Below are 12676 nucleotides of genomic sequence, written 5' to 3' on the forward strand. Positions count from 1 at the left end.
AATAGGAAGATGTCATCTGTCTAGAAGAAAAAGAGCAAGAAAAACATGTATTTGTACAAATCTCTCTCCACGGTGTCAGTCGCCTCCAGGGAGGGGCGCAAGAGGCTGGGGAAGCAGACTCTTCACCGATTTCCAAGTATGTTTTGGATTTTGAACCTTGTGCAGAAGAGTAGTGATCCAAAAGAGCCGAGCTTGGGAGGCGGGTGGATATAGCTCAGGGATGGAGTGTGTGCTTAGCAGGCGTGAGGTCCTGGTTCAGTCCTCAGTACTTCCATTAAAAGAAAAAAGCTGAGTTTGACCTCTAGCCCTGCGGAGACTGAGGGAGCCTCACTGCTGTGAAGTGGAGGAAGCAGATCCACCATCAGAGGTGGGTGCAGGGGTGGGCGGTGCCACCTGGAGGCAGGCCGGCCCCGGCCCGCTGCGGCCCAGCGCTCCGGCCCCCGCTCCCCTGCTCGGCCTCCAGCCGTGGCTGCCAGCGCCCCCCAGCCCCGGCGGCCTTGGGAGCACAGCCAACAGCGTGGAGGGGAAGCCGCACCTGGAGGGTCTGGGCATCGCGAAGCAGCCAGCCCTGCAGTTTTCAACTACACAGATTGGTTTTGCTTCATGACTGCTTCCTTAGAACAGCGCTGGGAAAAGCTGTGCTGGGCCCGGCCCAAACCACATTCCTGGCATGGCCGGCGACATTCAGGATGGTGTCTCTGGGAGAATCAAAAGTCAAAATCTCTGGCAACTTCCTAGGATTTGGTCTGGAAGAAAAGACTGTTTGGGTTGAGTTTCTAAAGGGCTGTCATCACCACGACTTTCGGGCTGTTCAAGGCAGGAAGAGGAGCATAATTCACAATGTTTTTGACCCTTCACATCTGCCTGTGTGTCTCTGTGGCCCTGTGGATCTTGCTTGTGGGTGTGCGTGTTGGTGAGAAGTCTGATGTTGAGGAAGACACCTGCAGTGTTGCTACGGACAGGGCTGCCAGATCTGGCAGATAAAAATACAGCTTAAAAAAAAGACAGATTTAATACCAGTTAAGTCAAAATTCCAGATACACAATGACTATTTTTACTATAGTACATCCCATGCAACATCTGGGACACACATGAAAAGTTACTCACTGTTTTTGTCTAAGTATGTTCCACCGTGGCTGTCCGCCCTCTGTCACCTTTCTGTCTCTAGAGCTGGGGGGGCAGTCACTTGATCAATACACCCTTGTTCCAGGGCAGCACTGTAGCTTGAATTCCCCTCCTTTGTTTACCCCCAATTTGGATCTTCCTGGTTCAGAACCATCACGTTCCTAATTTTTGAAAAACTTCCACCACTGACACACAGCATTTGGCTTTTTTAAGGGCTATTTTCTACAAAGCTACTAGTCTGTCTGTCTGTCTTCCTTCCATCCTTCCTTTATTCCTTTCTTCCTTCCTTCCTTTCATGTTTGTGGTTATGTCTTCTTTATTTTTTTTTAATAGACTTCATTTTAAAAAGCAGTTTTAGGTTCACAGCAAAGCTGAGGAGGAGAAGGCACAGAGGTTGCCCAAGTACCCCCGTCCCCACAGATGCACAGCTGTCCCCGTTATGAACTGAACACCCTCCACGGGGCGGTACATCTGCTCCCAGGGAAGAGCCCACGCTGACACGCCACCATCACCCAGAGCCCGTACTTCACATGGGGTTCACTCGATGTTGTACATTCTGTGGGTTTGGACAAATGTTTTGGGGTTTTGTTGTTTTGTTTTTTGGTTTGTTTTGGGGAGGGAGTAACTAGGTTTATTTATTTATTAGTTTATTTTTAATGGAGGTACTGGGATTGAACCTGGGACCTTGTGCATGCTAGGCAAGCACTCTACCCCTGAGCTGCACCCCACCCTGGACTGATGTTTAATGACATACAGTGTACATCACTGTAGTTTCATACGGAGTATTTTCCCTGCCTGTGCCCCTCTGGTCATCCCTGCTGCCCTGAAACCCCTGGCAGCCGCTGATCTTCTTACAAAGTTACTTATCTTTTAAAAGTAATCTAAGTCCCGCACATACTCAGGCTAAAGGTTACTTCCCTCCTGAGTGTCGGGATGAGAAGAGTGAGCTGGGTTTCAGCTGCTGGGAGGTCAGCAAGGTGGGGGGGTGTCACTGGGGGCCCCAAGGTTCTGGGTCCACAGTGTGTGACACGCACCCAGACAGCCCTGCGAGGAGGCCCACAGCGCTGTTGTCCCGGGGCTGGAGAGGGGGCGGCCGGGGCCCAGAGCCCACGGTCACTCAGCTACCGAGGGGCTGAGCAAGACCTGGCAGTCAGGTTTCCGAACGATCCTTCCAGCCTCTTGGTCGGGTGACCCGCCGCCACACGCCTCCCCCCTCAGGGGAGTCTGGGAGGAAACTCTCCCATGAGGAAGGGGTGGGCAGGCTGGGGAGGGAGTTAAGAAGACACGCCTTTTGCTTTATTTGTTCATGTATTATTGGACTGTGGTCCAGGGCCAGTATGTTACCTTGGTAATTTAAGAAGCAATAAAATATTAAAATCAATCAATACAAGTAAATATCTGAAGCCTAAGAGAAAATCAAAGAAATGGAGGCGCACAGGGGCTCCCTTCTCTCCACGTCTCGCCAGCCCTTGTCACTGTGCTCTTTTCCATGACGGCCGTTCTGACAGGTGTGAGGTGGGGTCTCACGGTGGCTTTGATGTGTGTTTCCCTGATGTCGGTGATGGGTTGAGCAGCTTTCATGCTCCTGTTGGCCGTCTGCATTTCCTCTTTTCAAGAGATGTCTGTTCAGTTCTTCTGGCCATATTTTAAATGGGCTGTTTGTTTGCTTTTTAATTGAAGTACAGTTGATTTTAAATGCATTAGTTTCTGGTGTACAGCATGGATGGACTTGGAGGGCGTTATGCTGAGTGAAATAGTCAGAGAGAGAGAGACAAATATGGTAAGATATCATTTACATGTGGAGTCTAAAACTACACAACAAACTGGTGAATGTAACAGACAAGAAACAGACTCACAGATGCAGAGGAGGTGGTGACCAGTGGGGAGAGGGAAGGGGGGGCAAGATGGAGGTGAAGATTAAGAGGTACAAACTATTAGGTATAAAATAAGCTACAAGGATGAACAACATGGGGAACACAGCCAGTATTTTATAATAACTATAAATGAAGCATAACTTTTAAAAAACAAAAAGAAATGGAGGCTTAGCAAAATGGCACTATTCTGTGTCACTGACTTTGATAATCTTTCGAGAGCAGTTGTAAATCAGTAGATGTGGAGAGTCTGTGGTGTTGGCTTAGCTGCAGAACCCAGTTCTGGATGTTGCCTCCTGTGTGTGACTTTGGGGGTGTATTTTATAAATCCACGTCCATGGAGGAGGACTAGCCCCTTCGGAACACGGGCTGTCTTCCACCCTCTCTCTTCTGGGGCATCTTGGGCGAAGCGCGCGAACATTCTCATCCTGGGTCTGTTGGGACATTTAGAAATCAGACCAACAGATCTTTTTTGGCTTAGAAAACTGAGCAACTGGAAAACAGTTAAGAAATCAATGTTCCCTGAGAAGAGAAGCGCATAGCACACTGCTTAACTCAACAGTAAATATTTACATAGCTAATATAAAATGGACGAAGTGTAAATATATTTGGCGAATGAAAAAGGGAAAACAGAAGTAGGTAGTTGTGCTAAGTTCACAAAATCCTGTTACAACGTTGGCTCTGGGTTAACACGCACCAGAAGCGTCGCCTGCGGTTGTTCCAGGCTCGTCGCCGGGAGCGGGGCTTCGGCTGGGCTGCTGTTCCTCATTGTGAACCTGTGAGTCTGTGTTGTCGGGGTTCTTAGTTGAGGCAACAGAATCCACCCGAGCCTTTTTCTTTTCTTTTTTTAATATATGTAATTTTTTAAAAATCTAGTTTATTTTTTATTTTCCTTTTTTTTGGCGGTGGGGTCATTAGGTCTATTTATTTAGGGGTTTTTTTTAATGGAGGTACTGGTGGTTGAACCAAGGACCTCATGCATGCTAAGCATGTGCTCTACCACTTGAGCTACACCCTCCCCCAGCTTTTTTCCTTAAGGAGACGGACATTTAAGGACTAGCTTGAGCTCCAAGAATTACGGGGAGGTGTGATGAGGCCATGCTTCTATAGTGGCTCCCACACTGGACTGCACTGTCCAGGGGCCACCAGGCCTCCCACTACCCCACCAACAGAGCAAACGGAGGCCTGGCTGGCCCCGCTCGTGGGTGCAGATGGGGAGGTCAGGCGGTGGGCAGAACCCACTCACCCGGCCCTGGGCCCTGCTGGGACCAGATGCTTCACCGCTGCCGGGAAGGAGGGTTTTCATGACGCAGAAATGTTGAAATGGATTTTCTTGTTCAAAGCCAAGTGTACATATTCCTTTGATGAAAATAAGAAGAATAAAAAAAGAAAAGGGCTTTGTGATCTGTCTGGAGAGCCAGCTTCAACCTGTCAGGTACTCTTGTTTCAGAGAAGGAGTTGCCATTTTCACGTGGGGTGGGTGGAGAGTTATTTGAAGGTGGGCTTGTATCTGACTTCACCTTAAGGGATGCAGTGCAGCCTTCTTGCTGGACGGTCGATGAGCCTTGTCTTTACCCAAGGAAGAAGGGCGCTCACGAAGCCAGTGCCTTCACCCCGGGCCTTGCTACGAGACCCTGACCTCCCCCTCTCCCAGGTCCCTGAAGATCCATATTTGAAACTTGATTGTCCTGAAAGCCGTCATCTGAAATCACGTCGTGTCTGCTCAGATGGCTGGCTGAGTCTTGCCAGGGACAGGTGTCCATGAAGGAGGGAAGGAGTGGACATGCTAAGGTGAGTATTTATAGCATTTGGAGTTTAGAAAGAGTATATCCGTGTGTGTGTATAACTGAATCACTCTGCTGCACACCTGAAACTAACACCACAGTGTAATTCAACTATGCTTCAACTTAAAAGAATCCAACCAGCCTAGTCTTAAAGCTTGGGGCAGATGCAGCGGTTGGGGGACCCCTGGGACGGTGCCGAGGAGAAGGCCCCTCCCCATAGAAAGCCCAGGGGTCTGTGTTACCAGGAGCACGGGCCACGAGAGGAAACCGGCTGCCGCAGCCCGGGGTCTGTTCCGGGTCCGGCGTCCTCAGAGGCTGGAGCTCAGATGGCGGAATGTCGCTGGGGACCAGAGGGGCTGCAGGACGGCGTCTGTGAAATCTGCAGGCAGGAAAGGCCCTTCCAAAGCAGCCTCACCTGTCATTGCGGTGTCCACCCCACCCCACCCCCGCCCAGTTTTACCGAGATGCAGCTGACACAGCGCCTCTCTTGGTTTTGGGTGGGCAGCACGGGACTCGATGTGCGTGTACGGACTGCGGGATACGCGCTGTGGTCAGCTAGCCGCCGGCCCCTCGCGCCTTTTCTTCATCTGCACACCAACTCATTGGCAACTTCGTCACCAATGTCATTTGTGTTTCATCTGTTGACGTGCACTTCTAGAAAGAGGTGGAATGTTGGAGAAAACTGCTTTTGTAGTGAAAACACTGTTGCAAATGATCAAAACCACTTTCTGAAGAAAGAGAAAGGCTGGAGAGACTCAGGGCGAGGCCTCTGCCCGCCTGGGTGGGCCCAGCGCGGAGTGGGCCCCCCGCGAGGCCAGGGACGCAGGTGCAGCCCGTGGGGACCCCATTGCAGGCCTGGACTCGGGGACACACGCCCGCCCCGGGTACCGCCCACCTCCACCCACCATCCAGGGATTGAGCCTCGCCCCGGAAGGTGGGTGGGACCGAGGAGGGCAGACCGCACAGGGATGAGCGCTCACCAAGGGGCGCCCAGGGCGACCCACATGTGAAATCAAAAGAGGGATCTTTTTTTTCAAGAGAGAAAGAGCTGGAAGGAAGCACAGCAACAGGAGACCTGGGTGTGGGTGGACGTGTGCCTGGTTCCCTGCGTCCTGCACAGGCGGCTGGCTTGGTTACTCACCATGGCAGGGCCATGGGGTCAGGATTTGCCCAGGAGTTGGGCAGTTGCAATTCTGAGCCTTAAAAAAATACAGAAGCTTGATGCCCATGGGTGCCCGTAGGTGCTCAAAGGAAAGAAGGCAACAGGTCCCCCCCCTCAGGTTGACCAGAGACCTGACTGGAGGGGCGTTTTGTGTGTCAGACCCCCTGCGTCCTCCCCTCTCCCTACCACCCCACCCTCCCAGGCCCCAAAGCAAAAACCAACACAGGAGTGTCTAACTCACAGACAGAGAGCCTTGTGAAAAAATCCAAACTAGATTTTCAAGTCTGCCTGGGTACCCAGCCCTGTTTATATGCTGCTTTCCAAGTGGTTAAATCACAGATTCCCAGCCCTGGTTTTAGGACACCCCCAGGTGTCTCTATTCCAAGAGCGATTGTGAAATTCTCAAAATAAAATGATTTTAAGTCCTTGCCCCTTAAAATAAGCTCCCACATTGTGCTCTCTGAAAGCACACACTTTTAGAGGGAAAGAGATTGTGAAATGCGACAACAGTCAGATTCCAACAGGCCGGCCACAGCAAGCAAAATATCGCTTTGGATTTGGGTAACGCTTTGCAGCTTTGAGAACACTTTCTGATTCTAGGGTTAGTGACTAAACGTGTGAATTAATATAAAGATGACTGTTGAAGCCTCCACACTGCACTAGAGGTAGAAACAGACAAGTCCTTCCTCTGGCACAAAGGTATCACTGTGCAGTAGTTCAGCTGTGAAGCTGCAGTTTGTCAGCTGGTGGGGGTGCTATTTGGAAAAAGCCTGGTGGCCCAGGCCACAGGCGGCAGGAGCATGGTCCAAGGAGGCAGACAGAGCAGTGAGGGGCACCAGGTCACCATCAAAGAGGAGGAAGGGAATGTCCATCGACAGAGAACTTGATAAGGAAGCTGTGGTAAATTTACACAATGGAATACTACTCAGCCATCAAAAAGAATGAAATAAGGTCATTTGCAGCAGCATGGATGGACCTGGAGATTGTCATTCCAAGTGAAGTAAGCCAGAATGAGAAAGAGAAATGCCATATGATATCACTCATATGTGGAATCTTTAAATAAAAAAAAAAGGACACCAATGAACTCTACAAAACAGAAACAGACTTACAGTGAACAAGCTTATGGTTAGCAGGGGGGAAGGAGGTAGGAAGGGTTAAATTGGAAGTTCAAGATTTGCAGATACTAACTACTGTATATAAAATAAACAAGTGTATAGTGGACAGCACAGGGAACTATATTCAATATCTTGTAGTAACCTCTAATGAAAAGGAAAATGAAAACAAATACATGTATGTATATGCATGACTGAAGCATTGTGCTGCACACCAGAAATGGACACTCTGCAGCTGACTAGACTTCAATAAAACACTCACACGTAGAAGGAAGGGAAGGCAGCTCCGGGCTGACTTTCCTCCTGGGCCGAGCATGGCTGGACCGAGCCATGCTGGCTTCTGCCACTTTTCCAGATCAGGTGGGAAGGCCCCGTTCCCAGGGCTGCTGCGCTCACTGCTGACAACAATGGTGAAACTTTGCCTTTGGCTCTGTTTCCTGGAAGTGACAAGGCACCTGGGGGCTGAGAGCAGTTCACCTCTGCGGCTACACATTTCCACCCTCGCCAGCTCTCCTTCCTAAACTGGCTCAGAAGGAGATACTGGGCCTTCTGGGGACCTGACGTGGTTGAGCTGTGGAGCGCTGCTCCCTGAGTTCTCCTGCAAGGCAGCAGGCAAGACTGGGCAGTGATTACCGCCCAGGGAATTGCACAAGGGCTGCCGGGGGCCTGCAGACCTGGTCTGGAGCGTGCAGGTACATGCAGAACACAGAGACGACAGGATGGAATCTGCCACTGCCTGCAGGGCCCCGCCACCCCAAGGGGTAACGGGGAGATAACTGGATGGCCGTGCCAGAGTCTCGTTCAGCGAGGACACACGGACGCAGCCCTCAGAGAGTTAGACCCTAAAGATCTTAAAAGACCTTGACATTCGCACATCAAACACTGTTTCTGTGTTTGCATCATTTGGAATAAAACCACAGTGGAGTGCCAGATTTCATTGTGCTTCCAGGAGAGGACTTGGATGTTAACTATGACCATGAAACTGAAAGTCCCCTGACAAAGGCCCGGAGGGGAGGGAGGCGGAGGGGGAGGGGGCAGGGGGAGCAAAGCCCCTGGCTCTTCACCGAGCCTTTGCGCCACTGGAACTTTTTAACCAGCTGCACGTAGCACTGTGATCATTTTAAGTAAGTTATTAAGGATGTGAAACAAATCATTTAAGTCTCCCCAGCGTCCACGGCAAGGGACGGAAGGCAGTCTGGGCCTTCGGAGTCTGGGGGCCGTATTTCAAGACTTGCCCTGGTGTGGAGGGCTTCGTTTCTGAAGACAGATGCTGCACAGACATCCATCCACTGTGCTTGCCTAACCCCTTGCACACTGAAGTCACCAGTAACTACAGCCTGCTTCAGGTTTTAAGGGAGGAGCACAGACATTCAACAGGGGAGGTGCTCTGAGGGGGTGAACCAGGCCGGCGGGGGCCGAGCTCAGAACCCCCCTGCCTCCCCCCAGCCAGCTCCAGGAATACCTGCTGCTTATCACACCTGCTGCTCTGGGCTTCCCGGCCTCCGAGGAGGATAAATTCCTGCACTGGGGCAATCAGGTGCAGGCAGCCCCAGGCTGAGCCCCCGCTGAAGGGCAGGCGGGCCCTGGCTCCTCCTGACCCTTTGTCAGAGAGAATATTTTTTGTGGCTTTGCATGATTCTTCAGTCTGCTTTGGAGAAGGCTTTTCCTGGAAGGGGAGATTCTGAAGCAAACCGTGTCGGTAATCTCTGCAGGAGCTCTCAGGACGCGCTGTTCCAGCATGTTCCAGGTGCTGCTCGAGTGTCAGCCATCCCCCCGGGGTCAGAGCAGGCTTGGCAGACAGTGAAGGGCCCGAGGACAGGCTGCCTGGGACGCGCATCCCAGGCCAGGGCTCTCAGCAGGCCTGTAATTAGGGAAGAACAAACCTGACTCCACATGGGATCTGTTGCTTTTACTTTAACCTTTGATTCTGTTGCTTTTGCTACAAGTTAATCACTAAAGGGATATTGCCTGTAGCTTAAATGATACATCATGGCCCATCGCTGGGAACCCTGCCTCCGAGGTGAGGAGCGTTCAGCCAAAACCCCCTTGCGTGCTCGTAGGAGGCGTCCTGACCAGGCCCGCCTGTGAATGGCTGACCGGAAGCAGGCAGTGCTTGATGTTCCTCCCTCCCCTTTTAGTATAAAGGAAGCCTGAATTCTGACTCAGGCAAGTTCTTGGGAGCACTAGTTCCCCACTTCTTGGTCGCAGGGCTTTCTGAATAAAGTCACTATTCCTTGTCCCAACAACTCATCCTTCAATTTATTGGCCTGTCATGCGGCGAGCAGTATGGACTTGGACTTGGCAAGAGGCCCACGTGGACGCTGGCGGGACATCGGACCCACTGCTTTCCTGGGTAATTTCCCTTTTTCCTACAAGGAGACCACTGGGACTGTGTGAACCCTACATATTGTTAATCCAAGGGTTATTCCAGCCTTAGAAAAATGGAACCCGCCCCACCACGTTCCTAAGGAAGAATTTGCAGGTGAACGGTAGAAAGGTTGAGTCTTTTCCACATGAACTAAGTGCCCTGGGTAATTTGTCTTTAAAAGTATCCTTTAAAACTCAACCTTTACATTAAAAACAGTTCTGCTAGAACATTGTTTTTCTTTCAGGTTTATAAACGCAGGCACCGCGAGGTTCTCTTCCTTTGCCTGCAGTGAAGCATGTAGTAACACCAGGTGACTTGCGCCCCCGGCTGCCTGGACTCCCCCGGCTGTGGCGCTCAGTAGCGGTGGGGTTACTCTTTAAAAAGTACAAAATCAGTTATGTAAACCAATGTTAAAGACCGCTTTATTTCAAAAGATTGCATTTTCTGGGGAAAAAAATGGAAAGAAACAGACACTTACTACATCCATCCATTTATTCAGGCATCTTTGTGGGGTGGGCGGCACTGCATGGCAGGTGTGTTCTCAGTCTGGGGCATAGGAATGAACAACACAGAGAACAATTCCTACCGTCCCGAAGAATATTCTAGTGGTATAAACCTACAGTGACCCAGCAAACAAGCAAACAGCACAGTGTTACATGGTGTCAGTGCTGCAGAGAAAAGAGCCGGGCAAGGGAGAGGAGTGTGGGGAAGGAGGGCTGCACTCCCAGTAGGGAGGCAGGGAAGGCCTCGTGGAGGGAGGGGGGACACAGGCCTGTGCAGACCCCAGTAAGGAAGGTCTGGGAAGCCCAGGCCACCAGAGGAGGGACCCTGAGGTCAGAAAGGAATTGGGGAGGGGTATGGCTGAAGGGGGTACCGACCTTGTAAGGGCCTGGAGGCTGGTCTTAAAGAGAAAGGCTTTTCTCGGAGCAAGAGGAGAAGCCAGTGGAAGGTGCTGGAATGCAGAAGTGACACACTGTTTTAGCAATGAAAGCATAGCTCTGGTGGTAATGTCGTGTGCAGCAACATGATGGACCTAGAGATGACCATACTGAGTGCAGAGAGTCAGACAAAGACAGGCAGTATGTGATACCACCTGCATGTGGGACCTGGAAAATGATCCTAATGAATCTATTTATAGAACAAAAACAAACTCACAGACAGAGAAAACAAACTGGTGGTTACCAAAGGGGTAGGGTGGGGGAGTTTGAGACCAGTAAACACTAACTACTACATATAAAATAGGTGAACAACAAGGTCTGACAGACAGTATCTTGTAATAGCCTATAATGAAAAAGAATCTGAAAAATATGCATATATGTGTATAACTGAATCACTAGGCTGTACACCTGAAACTAACACTACATTGTAAATAAACTACACTTCAATAGTTAACTAACAAAAGCATTGCTCTGTCTGCTTTTTTTTTTTTTTTATATAATAGACTGAGGTGGGGTGTGACAATCCAAGGTAGGAAGATGAGCTAAGAGGTTACTGCGATAATCCAGTGGCCTGACCCCGCTGTGATGGGCAGCAAGCAGGTGAAGTCTTGATGCATTCAGCATTCCGAAGACAGGACGTGCTGGCGACGTCCCTTGTCTCCTCCTCTTGTAAGGACAGCGGTTCTGTCAGCTCAGGGCTCCACCTTTTCCACCCATTTAACCTTAATGCACCTTAAGACCCTCTCTCCAGTACAGGCGCATGTGGGTTTAGGGTTTCAGTATATGAATCTGGGGGACACAATTCAGTCCAAAGCAGCAACGGAAGCATGAAGTTGTCATTTCCTGAACTGAGACGCCGTGAGCAGCGAGGTCTCACTCATCCTTAGGGCGGGCCTCCTGCTCGTCTTGCCGCGACGGACCAGGACCAGACCCGGGGTGCGGGGCAGCGCGCACAGCTGGAGGGAGGGACAGGAGTCGGGCCAGGGTGACCCCTGACCCTATCCCTGGGCCCCACCCCAGCCGATGGACTCAGAACGGGAAGGGGGCCGGACCCGAACCTGGATCCTAAAAGGCTCCTGGGGGATTCTGATGCACGTGGGAGACCGAGGACGGGGAATCCAGGAAACGCCCAAGGACAGGTAAGACAAGGCTGGCCCTGCTGGGTTCCGCGTCTCCAGCAACAGAGGCGAGGAAAGCGAGGGGGTCGGGGAAGAAGGAAGCACAGAGGCGAAGTTCGCTCCCCACCCCCACCCGGCAGCGCCTCCCCACCCCCACCCTGCAGCGCCTCCCCACCCCCACCCTGCAGCGCCTCCCCACCCCCACCCTGCAGCGCCTCCCCACCCCCACCCTGCAGCGCCTCCCCCGTGGGCGCGCATGCGCTGGGCATGGCGCATGCGCGCTTCCCCTTCCTCCCGCGGCCGCACGGCTCTGCGGTCCGCGGGGGCCCAGGGAGCTCAGACGCCGCCTCCCACGGAGCGGGCCACAGTGAAGGACGCCCGAGAAGGAGATTCAGTTTAGTGGCAGCTCAACCACGCCTCGTGTGACAGGTGAGGACTCTGAGGCCGGGCAGGTCGAGTCACTTGCTGTCACCGAGCCTGACCCGCCGAGACTCCGGCTCCTGTCCCAAACCCGGACAGACTGGTGGAGCTGGCGACCCACCCTGGGGGCTCAGCGGTTGTGTGCGGGGCTGGGGTCACGTCCAGCTCCGGGGGGGGGGGCGTGTCCCGTGTGCATGGTTGGTGTGGTCATTTATAGATGGGCGAGAGACAGCCATCTCTCAGGATCCGTCCAGTGACTCAGCTGCGTTGCCTGGACTTCCCGTTTCCACCCAAGCTCCTGTCCACCTTACACTGCGGGAGGCGGGGCCTCAGAGGTGCAGGGACAAGGTCAGGGTCACACAGGAGTGCGCAGGGGAGCTGCGGCTGGGAGCTGGTTCCTCTCAGTCCAAGCCTGTGCTCGCGCCACAGGTGGCGCTGGCTCCAGAAGTCCAGATGCGCAGGACGGCTGTGGCACCGCCGACGTCGCGGCAGTCACTCCCGGGGGAGCCTGGCATCATGACAGCGTTCATTTTTACTGGTCAGCACTGCCTCTCCCCAAAGGGAAGATGCACTTGGAAATGCGAAGGAGACCCAGTATCCTTCGAGGATACCCCGCTGAGGTCCTCGCCCCGGGTGGAGGGGGCTGAGCTGCCGCCGCTGGAGGGCCAGGTCAGCCCGCTGGGGCGGCCCTTGCCGACTCATCCCTGGAGTCCCCGGCAGACCCTTCTCCTGACTCCTCCTCGGGACCGCATTTGCTCCGTTGTGATTCACTCTCTCC

Source organism: Camelus dromedarius, chromosome 26 (genome assembly GCF_036321535.1).
Source record: "Camelus dromedarius isolate mCamDro1 chromosome 26, mCamDro1.pat, whole genome shotgun sequence".
Classification (NCBI taxonomy): domain Eukaryota; kingdom Metazoa; phylum Chordata; class Mammalia; order Artiodactyla; family Camelidae; genus Camelus; species Camelus dromedarius.